We start from the raw sequence: 13,822 nt of genomic DNA, 5'->3' as shown, positions 1-13,822 counted from the left end.
GAGGGCTGGAGTGGGGAGGCAGGGGGACAGCTCCATGATCAGAGGCTGAGCAACAGGCAGAGGGGAGGTGACTTGGGACCCCAAATGGACTGCTATAGAGCCAGGGGCCCAATCGCAGGGAAAGCTCAAGATGAGAGAGCTGTTCCCCTGCTCAGCCCTACAGCATGCAGGATGTGGGGTAGACCCAAGAGAGGCTTCCAGATTATGTGGGCTCAGGGTCACTGATCATCCAAAGGGACATGGAAGCTAATGAGTTGATTTTCCCAGACAGGCAAACTCCATCCAGCCTGTTCTGGGCTTAAGAGCTGTCTGGGGCAGGGGAAGAATAGGGTGACCCCTGGACATCACCCTCACTGTGGCCCAGGGCAGAGCTGAGAACCCCTTTATGGGCAGATTAAAAGCCTCTGTGACCGTGATCTTGACCATCAACATAAGAGAGAAGTGGAGGGGGAAGGAGGGAAGGAGAGAGAGGTGAGGAGGGGGCAAGGGAATCAGGAGGATAAGAGAAGGAGGAGGGGGAGGAGGAGAAACAGTAAAGAGACCATGACAAGGAGGGAGACAGGAAAAGGGACAGAGAGAGGGAGGGACAGGCAGACACCAGCAACCACAGGGAGGACAGAGGGCCGTGGACAGAGGACAGCAGTCAAGCTGTGCCTAGAAGGCAGTCTCCAGCGGTGTGCCCCAGGGCTCTGTTCCCTGCCCAGGCCTCTCGGTTCACGGGGAAGAAAAACTACACACACCAAGAGCCCCGCTCCACAGAAGACAGGAGCCGGAGGGACGGCAGAAGACAGAAGCCGGAGGGATGGCGAACACTGCCGGCCGCAGCTGATCAGGGTGAGTCAGCAGAGGGAGGGCAATCAGACACTGGGAAAGGTTCTGCGTTTAGGGTCAAACATTCACGGCACAAGTAGAGAGGGCGGGACAACCGTCTTGTCCGCGATTCCTGGAAAAGTCCAGCTGGAGGCTGCCCCTGAGCCAACGGCGGTGTGGTTGCTGGAAAAGCTGGTGCGACACTGGGTGATGTGGGTGCAAGGAGAGGGTCCAGGAGGAGGAGGTGACAGACCCCCATCCTCTGGACTGTCCTGGGGCCCCCTGAGCCTGCTCTGCTAGGAGGGAGAACAGGCACGGGTGCAGGGAATGTTCTGGAAGGCTTGCAGAGTCAGAGAAGACAGAGGCAGAACACAGAGGACCATCAGGAGACCAGGCAGTCAGACGGGGCCTGGGTAACCCCAGCTCTGGCACTTCCTGTGACCTCTGACCAGTCCCTTCACCTCTCTGAGCCTCGGTCTCCTCATCAGTAACACGGGAGGGATGACAGTGCGTGCTTCTCGGGGCCTGAGCCCAGAAGAAGCGCCCAGAAATGGTGGGTCTGAAGAGCCTGGGGCTGCCCGGCTGGAGAAGGCGCTCGTGCTGACCTGAGAGCTGTGTGCACCGTGGGGACAGCTGCCAGGGTGGGGACAGACCTGCCCTGGACACGCACACACACGTGCGCGGCTGTGGGCCCCAGAGAGGGACCCGGGAGAGGCCCTCCACACCAGGAGGCCGACACAGGGCCCAAGGGGGTGGGGCGGGGCTACTTACGGGTAGTAGGAGTAGGCATAGTGGTCCCTCCTGGCAGCATGCAAAGAGAAGAGCACAGTTGGGCCCGTGGTCCAGTCACAAGGTGGGCCGAGGGCAGCACCCAGTGGGCAGGGAGGGGCCTGGTGCTTTCTGTGCTGGGAGGGTGCTGGCCAGGGACTGGACAGGTCAGGAGGACCTTCCTTGTCCCAAGGGCTGGCTGGGCTCAGTCGCTGAAAACCAAGACCGGAGGCCCCTTCCAGAACCTTCCCCAAGCCTGCTGCTGGAGGGAGGAGGTGGTGGGGAAAGGGCCTGGGGAAGCCGAGCTTTCACACAATCACACACACGTGGACACAGAGAGAAATACACACACTTACACACTCACACATAAACAGACACACTCATGTGGATACACAATCACACACAGACACCCTCCCTCACATGCTCACAGGTGACCCTGCTCTCCCCTGCAGCCCCACCCCTCAGTCCCAATGCTGCTCACACCTGCAGGCCCCTCTGCCCCTGAGGGGTCAGCCCTCCGCATACACCTGTGCCTGGGAGGGAACCCTGGCTGGGGGGTGGGGGTAGGGGGAGGTGGAGAGGGCTCCAGCTGGACTCCATGGCAAAGGTGAGGCCCGCTCTCCCCGACCCAGACTGCCCCTGAGTGTGGGGCCCATCAGAGGAGCTGGGCCGCCCCCTCTGGGCACCCAAAGCATGGCTTGGGTCTGATCCCACTTTGCAGGTGGGGAAGCTGAGTCCCAGACAGTCGTGGTCCTCCAAGGCCTCTCTGGGGGTCAGGGGCAGAGTGCAGACGCCTGTCCCAGGACCCTGACCCCCAGAGCCAGCTCCCTCCTGAGGCCCCATCTGGGCACATCCAGGGGTCCTTCATTCACCTGCCCCCACACCACCCCCCAGCAGCGACCCCAGGGAATAGCCTTCCATGAGGGACTCTGCAGACTGGGGAAAGGGAAGGAGAGAAGAGTGGAAGGCTGAGGCCCAGTGAGGGCAGGAGAGTGGCTGGAGGCCACACAACACGTCTCCTCTCATCCATCCCAGGAGAGAGTGGAGGGTACAGGCCCTATGGCTGGTCACTGGGGCTGGGGCGGGGACCAGGTGGGCTGAGGAGGGCAGCATGTGGAGGTAAGCTGGGCATGAGTTTGGAGATAGGCACACCTGGGTCAACAGTGGTCTGTCTCTCACTATATACAAGTTATTTTTATAAAAGATAAACCTGGGTCCTGTCTCTCTTCTCTTGACTAAGACCCTTCACTGGATTCCAGGAGATCTTGCAATAAAGTCCATAGTCCTTAATATAGCTCATGAGGCCCTGGGTGGTGTTACCACTACCTGATTCTGGGACTGCCCAGTGTGGGGAGGCCTGCAGGAGAGAAGGGCAGGGTCTCTGGGAATCCTTCTGGAAGGACTTGGCAGGCCTTTCTTCCATCCCTTGGAAGTACCCCTGGGGTAAATGGCTGAGGGCTCCCAGTGTCACCCCTGAGCCCCGGGTCTTCATTCTGGAGCAGGCATGGCCAGGGCTCCTTCAGAGGCTCTTGCTTTTGAGCTAAAGAACAACAGAAGAGCTTAGAAATGGGATGGAAGGGATTGACCTTGTGCTCTTTTCCCCCAGGTCACCAGGATGCTGGGAGGCTGGAGTCTGCAACTCGGAGCCTGTCATCTCCGGGTCCCGACAGCTGATTTGTGTGCCCGCATCTGCATTCTCTCTGATGTGTGTCTCCCAATCCCGACTTGTGTGTTTCTATTTATTTTTCTCACTTTACTGAATGGCTTTTTGCTGTGAGCTCCTCCAAATCCTCGGTGGAACAAAGCCGAGAGTAAATAGGTGAGTGCTGACTAATTCAAATATTTCTAGTCACAGCCTCGGTCACGTCTTGGCATGTGGCACCCTTTCAGACGGCTGCACTCTGGGAAGTAGGAACGCCTTTCCCTGGCTCTCCAGCTGTTTTGTTCGAGCATCGGAGCTGTGCGGGGATCACCCCAGTGCCCTGGGATTGGGCCACACAGGTTCGTCCCCTGTCACCAGCGCACGGCAAACGCCAGCCCAGGCCCCTCTCAGCCTCTGTTTCCCAGGCCAAGGTCAGGCCTCCACTGGCCCCACGCCCCACCGGGAGGTGATAACAACCAACATGAGCTATGAACAAAGCATCTGGATCTGGCCTGATCCCCATTTTGCTTAAGGAAAGGGAGGCTCAGAGAGGTGAAGGGACGGACATGTCCAAGGTCACACAGCAGGGTCCTTTGGAGACTGGAACTCCCAGCTCTTCTGTTGATGTCGTGCACTTCCCCCTGCCAAGGCCTCTCTTTGGCCCTTACTGTGTCCTGGGCTCCTGCTCAGGACTCCCAGAGTGGTCAGAGAAAGGAGAAGGTGTCGTTGGGTTTCCTGACTCCTCCCTTTCCTGGGTGCCCCCCAATCTCACACGCATGCCCACACATTGCCGCCCCACCCCCCGCACATGTCCCGCGCACATACAGACCACATTCGTCTGCACATACCCTCCCGCACACACCTGTGCTCTCCCACACCCCCCGGCCTCCAGCACCTTCTACCTGGCAGAGGCACAGCCATCAGCTCCCTTAGGAGGTAAAGGAGGGGAGGACGAGCCAGGTTCTTGGTCATGCTAGAACGATGGTCTTCTCTGGCCACCTGTCCTAGCCTTCAAGAAAGCCCATCCCAGTGTCTCTCTGAGCAGGACCCTCCAGAGAAAAACTGGGAATAAGGGAGCTGTCCATCTCTGTAGGATGTCTGAGTGGGGGTCCTCTGGATGGGCCTGGCTAGTCACCTCTCCTGACCGGACATTCTCTACTGATGATCATGCCTGTCACCATCAGACACCTGTGGCCTCGGGGGAGGGGGTGGCAGGGCTTCCTGCGTGCCCAGGATCACAGAAGTCCTCCTGCAGACACTGTGAGCCCTGGGTGGGAGGCTGAGAGAGGGCAAGGCCAGCCGGCCTGGGTCAGGGCTCTGGGTCAGGGAGAGGGCCTCTTCCTTCCTGCCTCTGAAGGGCTCACTGGGGCCCTATGCAGGCCTCAGCAGCATCTTCAACTCCACACTCTGGCCCTTTATTGACCCCAGAACTCCTGGGGGGAGGGGTGATGTAAGAGGGGGAGGGTGCCATCAGCCAAGGCCCCTGTAAGGCTCAGGCCTTTCCCCAGAAGACCCCAATTTCATCTCCGTGTGGAAGGAATAGGGTCTGAGGGCAAGAAAAAGGAGCTATGTGACTTCAGGCAAGCACCTTGACCTCTCTGTGCCTCAGTTTGTCTATAAAATGGGATAATAACAGGGCCCCCACCTCGTAGTGTTGTTGCAAGTGCCCCGTACTGCAGGTCACGGTCCCAGCACACAGGAGGACCTCGGTCAATGCGGGCCGCAGGGCTTAGGGCCAGGTTTGCGGCCTCCAGCTGTCTGACCCTGAGGAGGTCATGCCCCTCCCTGCGCCCCTGTCCACGGCCTAAAACGAGGACCATTCTAACAGCAGCACGGCACCACAGGTCCCTGTGGAGATCACGTGGGATCGCGAGTGATTAAAAACAGCCCAGGATGTCTCCTGCCCATCCGCGCACCCCGAGGTCAGCATGAAGCCCCGAGCATGTGTTTATTACAGGCTGGGCTCACGGCTCCCCTTCCCGCCCCACCCTGTCCAGTGTCGCCCAGGGGTCCCCCCGGCCCCTCCAGCTACCTGCTAATGAGCCGCAGCCTTCGGTAATGAGGCTGCTTCATCATGGAATGTGCTGGAACAGCCTTGGAGGGAGAGGGGCTGGGTGGGGGAGGAAGGAGGAGATGAGGTGCCTGGCTCCCCATCAGCCTGGCCGGCTCCAGAGTCTGCCACAGACTCAGTCTCCTCAGTCTAGAGCAATCATGAAAGGGGAGTGAGGGGCACCCCCTCCCAACCCTTATTGGGAAAGTCCCCTTGCCCGTGAAATGCAGGGAGGCACCACTGACTCCCCAGAAGGCGGGGTGCTGCCTGACACCTTAGCCAGCATTTATTGAGCACTGACTGTGTGCTGGGGGCTCTGCTCAGCCCTTAACAGGCATATGTCAGTTAACCTTCAAGGTCATTGTCAAGGACATACTGGAGACAAGACAGCACTGAGGCTGGGAGCACAGACTTGAAGGCCAAGCCTGTTGGATTTGAACCCAGCTCTGCATTTGCTGATTGAATAAATGTTAATGGAGTTATGTCAGCTCTCTGTCCCCTGGTACCCTCAGGTAAGATGGAGTGAATAATGATAGCACCTGCCTCTGGGGATTCAGATACTAAATATATTTAAAGGGCTTAAAACAATGCCTGGCAAGGTGTAAAGTGCTGGCTGTTAGTATTGTCCATATTTTATAGATGAAGAAACCAAGAGCAAAGCAAAGTCCTTTGCCCAAGATCTCAGCAATGAGGTGGTACAGTTAAAATGTGAATCTAAGATTTCCTGGCCCCCAAGTACTCTCCTTAACTAAGCCTCAGGATTTTTGCCCTAGTAAGCCTCAGTTTCCCCATCTATAAGTTACAGGGGGTAGGGAGGATGGTAACTAGGGTTCCAGTGTAAAACTCTTTGCCTCCCTGATTCTCACTGGAGATTCCAGAGTTGGAGCAAGCTTCAAAAGCCATGGGCTCCCTTGTACATTGCAGCCAGATCTCATTACAGGCCCTGGAGGACATGCCAGGTATCTGGTTGGCAGGGGCTGAGGTGAAGTGGGCCGGACTTAGCAGGTGAGACTCTGGGGGAGATACTTCCACAGACACCCCCAATATTACAGTGCACTTGGGCTCCAAGTGGAACCTGCCACAACAAGTCACAGGTAGAAGGTTCAGGAACACCATCTGCTTCTGTAGGAGCCAGCTGACAGCATTCCCTTTAGACCTGGAGCTGCGTGCTCTCTGCAGAGGCCTTGGGAGGGGTGAAAGCTCTGAGCAGAGAGGGCTAGAAACTATTTTCTGATGCTTTATACACCCTGTCCCATTTTTACCCCTACACCCTTCTGCAGATAGAGTCATTCATTCCCAAATCCAGCCACCCCTTAACTTCCTCCCTTAACCTAACTCAGCCCTCTACCCCTCACACAATGCCATCTCTCATCCAGTGTTTCAATAGTCTCTGCACTGGGCACCTATTGCAGTCCCTGCAGATCATAGTAGATAGAGGAGACCTCCCTAAGACCCAATTCAGATTGTACCCTTATCTGTCCACTGAATGCTTTAATATCTTCTCCTCACCCTCCTCCACTGGCCTACGAAGACCTAAGTGATCTATCTCCTTGCTTCCCTCCACAGTCAATGGCCTCCTTGCTGCTCCAGAAATTCATCAAATCCATACCCACAACAGGGCTGTGGCACTTGATGCTCCCTATGCCAAGGAGGCTCACAGCTTCACCTGCCTGGCTCTGTTGTTGTGTCTTTCTGGTCTCAGCTTAAACGTCACCACCTCAGAGTGGCCTTTCCTGAACTTCTATCTAAAGGAGTCCCTGTGCCCCAATCCCTGTGTTCTTAGTGCTCCTCATCACTTCCTTTTCAGTCTCTGTGCTATTTATGGAGGACATAGCAGTGAACAGGACCTGTCCTTGTCCTCAGACACTTGTGACTCTATTGATAAGGTAAAAGGATTGGAACTGATAATAGTTGAGGATTCTCTCTTTCTCTCTCTCTCTCACAGACACACACACACACACATACACACAAATATACAAATGCATCTGATGGTGCCACACAGGAAGCACATAGGTTGCCATGGAAATATGTAATGAGTGGGGGGGCTGACCTATTGTGGGTTAGGGAGGGTTTCTCTGTTTCTATCTAAGAGTAACATTTAAAAATCTAAATGATGGGACTTCTGTTTCCTCCAAGTCAGAGTATCCTCCCAGGTCTTTCCATTTAGAGCTAAAAAAACCCTGAACATAATGCAACACCAAGCACAGGAAGACCCCAAAAGACAGAAAGAAGATACACTGCATAGGGACCTCAGAAGCTGAGGAACGATGTGGCAGTGAATTCCCTAGGTTTTCTTATTGCCTTCCCTATATCCTGGCAAAGTCCTGCTAAAGCCTCCAACCCAGAACCACTAACAGATACAGACAAAAACAGCTCCAAGAAAAACCCGTCACTGTAGCTAAAAGACAAGGAAAAGGGTTGCCTAATAACAGAAAACTTTTTGTCAAAATCTGCCTTACTTCAGCTGAAAAGCAACAGAAAACCTTTTCTCCTCCTACTCCCCTTGCCCTGCATTTTCAGGGAGCTAATGTTCCATTCCACTCCACCCTCACCATGTGTAAGCAGGCATTGATGTTCCGGTTCCCCTGCCAGGATAGTTGTAGCAAGAGTCATATGGGTGTAGGTATGAGCTAAGCCTCCACTCCCACCTGACATCAATGAAACTTTCTTGGTGATAGAAGGTGGGGCTATTTGCATTTGATGTTCCCATCCAACATCCAACTGGTATTTGCAGGCCCTAGAGAGAAACTGTGTCTCTACCCTAACCTGCCATTGGTGAGGCAGAATGAAGTGGTGAGAAGCAGGGTGAGTTGGCACTCTGCTTTCCTCTATCTCTCCCTCGGTGTCAACAGGGCCCAGAGGGGGAAGCTCAGCTCTGCTTCTACCCTCCAGCCGCAATGTGGTGTGAGTCAGCCCTCAGCTTCCTCCAGCCCTGTGTCAGTAGGGCACAGTGGGAAGCTGAGCCTAATATCCCCATTCAGAAGAAACAAGGCAGTAGAGCTGGTGCCCTATTTTTGCAGGCATGCCAGGGGGGAGCTGAGCACACACACCCACCTGGCCTCTTGCTACAACTGCTAGGAAAAAAAAAGAAGAAAAAAAAAGATTAAATAGACTTCAGAGTCTTATAAAATGTTCAGGATGCAATAAAAGAAGAATCACTCATCATACCAAGAACCAGGGAAATCACAACCTGCATGAGAGAGATAATAGGTGGCAACACTGAGATGAATCAAGTGTTGGAATGATCTGACAAGTACTTTAAAGTAGCCATCATAAAAATGATTCCATAAGCAATTATAAATTCTCTGGAAACAAATGAAAAAAAAAACGTGTCAGCAAAAAATAGAAGTTATAAAAAATAACCAAATGGAAATTATACTACTAAAATATAAAATAACCAAAAAAAGAAAGAAAAGAAAACTCAAGGGATGACTCAACAGTAGAGTGGACATGGTAGATGACAGAATCCATGAACTCAAGTGTAGTTCAATAGAATTTACTCAGTCTGAACAAGAGAGAGAAAACAGACTGAAAAAAAATGAACAGAATTTCAGAGATCCATGGGACAATAGCAAAAGAACTAACAATGATATCATTGGAGTCTCAGGAGGAGAGGAGAGAGAGTGGGACTGAAAATGTATTTGAAGAAACAATAGCTAAAAATGCCTAAACTTAGTAAAAGACATATACCTACAGATTCAGAAGCCGAGCAAACCCCAAATAGGATAAACCCAAAGAAACTGATGTGAAGCTGATGCCAGGTCACATCATAATTAAATGCTCAAAAACTAAAGACAATGAAAAATCTTGGAAGTAGCCGGAAAGAAACTTCATGTTACTTATAAGGTACATCAGTCTGAATGTCAGTGGATGACTCTTTTGAAATTGTGGAGGCTCCAATTAAGTGGCATAACAGTTTCCAAGTACTGAGGAAAAAGAACTGTCAACCATGAATTCTATATCTGGTAAAAATATTCTTTGAGAATTAAGGGGAAAATAAAGTGGGTTTTTTTTTTTTTTAAATTTTTGCCAGCAAATGTATCCTTAGAGAATGGCTAAAATAAGTAGTCTAAACAGAAAGGAAATGATAACAGAAGGCTTGGAGCTTCAGAAAAGAATGAACACTATCAGAATGGGTAGGGGTACACAGAATAGAAATCTTTTTTCTTATGAGTTTAAAAACTCATATTTGATGGTGGAAAGAAAAATTGAAAACCACTGAATGTGGCATCCAGTGCATGCAAAGGAAGTATTTAAGACTAGCTTAAAGTGTGGAGGGATCTAAATGGAAGTAAGGTATCTATATTTAATTTGAGTGGTAAATGTCAATATCAGTAGAGTGCAATAAATTATGTATGTATATTATAATACTTAAAGTAAAATTAAGAAAACTATACAAAGTGATATATTCAGAGACACTATAAACAAATCAATATGGAATCCAGAAAATATGTTTAGGTAACCCACAGGAATGTAAGAAGAGAGAACAGAGGAGTGAGAAGCAAAACAAACAAAATAAAAATGGCAGATATAAGCCCTAACATATCAATAATTAGATGTAAATTGTTTAAATACATCAATGAAAAGACAGAGATTGGCAGAGTAGACCAAAAACAAAACAAAACAGAACAGAACAAGCAAAAAACCAAAAGAACACATGACCCAACAATGTGTTGTACACAAGTAACTCACTTTAAATACAACAATGTAGATAGGGTGAAATTAAAAGAATGGAAAAGATAATTAAAAAGCAGGATGGACCATGGTAATGTCAGATACAGTAGTCTTCAGAGAAAAGGACATTACTAGAAAGAAAGAGGAATATTACATAATTAAAGGGTCAATCCACTAAGAAGACATAACAATTTTAAATATATATGTACCAAATAATAGAACCTCAAAATACATGAAGCAAAACCGATAAAGTTGAAAGGAGAAATAGACAAATCCAAGATGATAGCTGGGAAACATTAAGACCCCACTCTCAGAATCGAAAATCAGCAAAGACATAGAAGAACAGAACAATACAATCAAGAGGATCTAATTGACAGCTACAGAACACTTCATCCAAAACACACATTTATTTTCAAGTGCCCATGGAACATTCTCCAAGATAGACTATATCCTGTGCCATAAATAACAATAATCAAAATAAAAAAGTCAGTCAATGAGTTTAATAGCTAAACAGGGAAGACAGAGAAAGAAGCCAACCTACTCGAAGATGGAACTACAGAAATTACCCAATCTGAAACAGCAAAGACAAAATTTGGAGAAAAAAAAAAAAAAGAACAAAGCCTCAGGGACTTATGGGACTATAACTAAAAATCTAACATTTGTGTCATCAGAATCCCAGAAGGAGAAGGGAAGGGAGGATCTGAAAAACTCAAAGAAACAATGGCTGAAAACTCCCCAAATTTGGCAAAAGACAGAAACCTATGGATTCAAGAAGCTGAGTAAATCTGAAATAGGAAAATCCAAAGAAATACACACTAAGACATCATCATCAAACTTCTAAAAATTAAAAAACAAAGAAAATATCTTAAAAGCAGGAAATTTGGAGAGAGTGAGAGAGAACTGACACCTTATCTATAGGGTTAAATATTAGGATGACAGGTTATTTCTCATCAGAAATCACAGAGGCTACAAGAAAGTGGCACACAATATTTACATGCTGAAAGAAAAGAATCCTATATTCGGTGAAAATATCCTTCCTGAATGAAGAGGAAACCAAGACATTTTCAAATGAAGGAAAACTAAGATAACTTGTTGTTAGAAGATCTGCCCTAAAAGAATGGCTAAAAAATTCTCTAAATGGAAAGGAAGCATAAAAGGAGAATTCTTGAGGGGTACCTGGGTGGCTCAGTCGGTTAAGGGTCTCACTCTTGATTTCGGCTCAGGTCATGATCTCAGGGTTTTGAGACTCCAGAGTGAGGCTCCAAACTCAGCAAGGAGTCTGCTTGAGATTATCTCTCTCAATCTGCTTGAGATTATCTCTCTTTCTCTCTGCTTAAGCTCTCTCTCTGGAAAAAAAAAAAAGGAGGATTCTCAAAACATCAGGAAGAAGAAAGAACATAAGTAAAAATATGAGTAAATACACTAGACTTTTTTTTCCCCCTTAAGTTTTCTAAATTGTGTTTTACGGTTGAAACAAACACTGTAACTCTGGTGTGGTTCTAAATGTATGTAGAAGAGATAGTTAAAACATTTATATTATAAATGGGGGAGAGTAAAGAAAGGTAAGCTCTCTCCATTCCACTCAAAGTGGTAAAGTGATGAGGTCAGTAGAGGGGATAAGTTATGTAGATACAACGCAACACCCAGAGCAAACAGGAAAGGAACTATACAGAGATCCACTCCAAAACAATACAGATCAATAAAAACTGAAGTCTAAAAATATTCAATAATAGACAGGAAGGCAGGAGAAAGAAATAAGGGATATTGGTCTAGAGTTTTCTTTTTGTGTGCTGTCTGGTTTTTGGTTCAGGGCAGAGGAGTGGCTGGTTGAAAGTAACACAAGTTTCTTCAACTGAACAACGTGGAGGAGCAACAGACCTCACCTCCTCGGGATGGCTCTGAGGCTTAAGGTAATGCATGGGAAAAAAAGGCATTAATGCCTGGCACACGGAGTATATACTTTGCCTTTGATAAATGATCACTATAATTTTGGTTTAATAACACGATCTCTCTTTCTAATTCAAGGTCACCCTCGATTGTAGTCTGAATCAATCTATTTTTTTTTGTAGTTTTAAAATTTATGTTCCAAAATTGATCTTAAACAGCTTATAGTTATCCGTCATGAAATATATACATGCATATGGACATCAGGGTGATGGGGGGGGGGGAATGAGCACCTACTAGTTAAATAAATGATGTCATTAGATCTGTCTCCATCCTTTGCCCTGGTTTCTGCCAGGATGGCCTGACATTCTGGCAGTCCCTCTCCTTGAGATGGTTCCACAGTGGAGACGATGCTCACACCATATTGTCTCCAAGTTCACAGAAATCCCAGAATTCAGCCTCATGAGCTTGGATTGGCTTCATATGCTCATTTCTGAACCAATCACTGTGGACGGGGCATGCACCACTCTGATTGGCCAGCCCTGAAGTTCTGTCCCCTCTTCCATCTGGGGATGGAGTGATTTCTGCAGGACCCGCAGGGACTGGAGGCCTGCCCAGAGGCAAGTTGCTTTCTAACCAATATTTTTGTTTTCTTGATTTTTATCTGGATAAAGCATGAAGCTAACAAATATGCTCTTCTTTCTTTCTTTAGGTCCCAAGAAGCTCTTTGCTGCACAGTGCATTGGTGACCGGATTTCAGTAAAGGGTCTATCTTTGCAACTACAGTTCATTGATGGATTTACAAGGGAGGGAAGGTGGTTAAGTCCTGCTAGAGGCTGCTTTCGCATGTCTCCTCTTTTAATTGCATGTTTATGTCCTGGCCCAAAGCTCTGTGAAACATCGGGGGCGGCGGGGGGATCCCAACACCCATCTGTTCCAGATGCAAATGCAACTGATGTGAGGAAAGACAGGTGTGGGGAGGGGGTGGCTGGGACAGGAGGACATGCCTGCCTCCTCTTTGGAGCTGCAGGGTGGCTGGGAGCCTCCATCCCCACAGCCCAGCCGCTCTGCTCACCGGACGTACTATCTGGGGATTTGGGTCAGGGCAGCGGGCTTGATCCTCTATTGAGCTACTGTTTCTTGGGCCCCTACTATGGGCTAGGGGCTCTACGTGGATTTTCTAACTTAAACTTCACAGTGATCATATTACCCAAACCCATTGTAAAGACAGAGGGGAACTAACTCTTACAGATGTGTGCAGGGCACTGGGCTACATACGGGAGCAGGGAAGATTTGCAGGTGTGTTAAATGGTGACTCAGAGACGTGCAGGGTTTGCCAAGGCACTTGAGTTGGAGCTGGCATTGGAAGGCAGGTTTGTTATCTCGAAATTTCCTGCTGTTTTCCCTCCCTCTTCACTGCCAAGGCATAGCAAAATCTGGGCCTCAGTTTCCCTACCTGTGAAATGGTCCCCAAGGGACAGGACAGGATGAGTGTGAAGGCTGCTTTAGGCTTTGGGATGGTGTTTTTCGAAGAGGGTGGGCCCGGAATGGCAGGTGTGGGGCTGGGGTGGAGAGGTCTGGGATCAGGGGGCTCTGTGGTCCAGGGACCAGGGGCGTCCAGTTCTGGTACCAGGAGTAAGGCTCAGACCTGGTCAGAGAGCTGGTTTTGTCCCTGTCACTTGGCCCCTTTAGCCCCTCCTCCAAAAACCTCCCAGGGAGGCAGTGACCTCTCATGGGGCAAACCATGGGTCTGTGATCTCCCCAGGAAAGGCCATCTTCCCTTCTCTAGATGGGTCACCCTCTGCATCCCTGACTCTGGCCTGTCTGTGGCCCTATCTGCTTGTCCTGGCCTCGCTATGTTCAGAGGCTGTGCTGATCAAGGGCATAGCCTGGAGCTGACTGTTGGGAGTGGGCTGGGGGCGGAACAGGAGCACCTGAGAATTGTCCTGTCCCCTTCCTCTCTTGTTCTTATTTACAAATGCCTGAGTCCTTTG

General features: G+C 49.4%; 1 long non-coding RNA gene across 1 annotated transcript; it reads left to right on the top strand.

Moving 5' to 3' along the window:
• The first annotated feature begins 567 nt into the window (after positions 1 to 567).
• LOC135364011 (uncharacterized) lies at positions 568 to 12,433 on the top strand. The gene is made up of 4 exons (XR_010410438.1): positions 568 to 834; positions 3,185 to 3,397; positions 11,755 to 11,854; positions 12,264 to 12,433. It is a non-coding gene; the product is annotated as an uncharacterized LOC135364011 (long non-coding RNA).
• Positions 12,434 to 13,822: the final 1,389 nt, after the last annotated feature.

This window comes from Mirounga angustirostris, unplaced genomic scaffold (assembly GCF_029215605.1).
Source record: "Mirounga angustirostris isolate CCGP_5_RB_7025 unplaced genomic scaffold, mMirAng1.0.hap1 SCAF_4, whole genome shotgun sequence".
In the NCBI taxonomy this organism is placed as follows: Eukaryota; Metazoa; Chordata; class Mammalia; order Carnivora; family Phocidae; genus Mirounga; species Mirounga angustirostris.
Note: the sequence above shows the minus strand (reverse complement) of the source record. Positions and strands in the feature narration are given on the sequence as shown.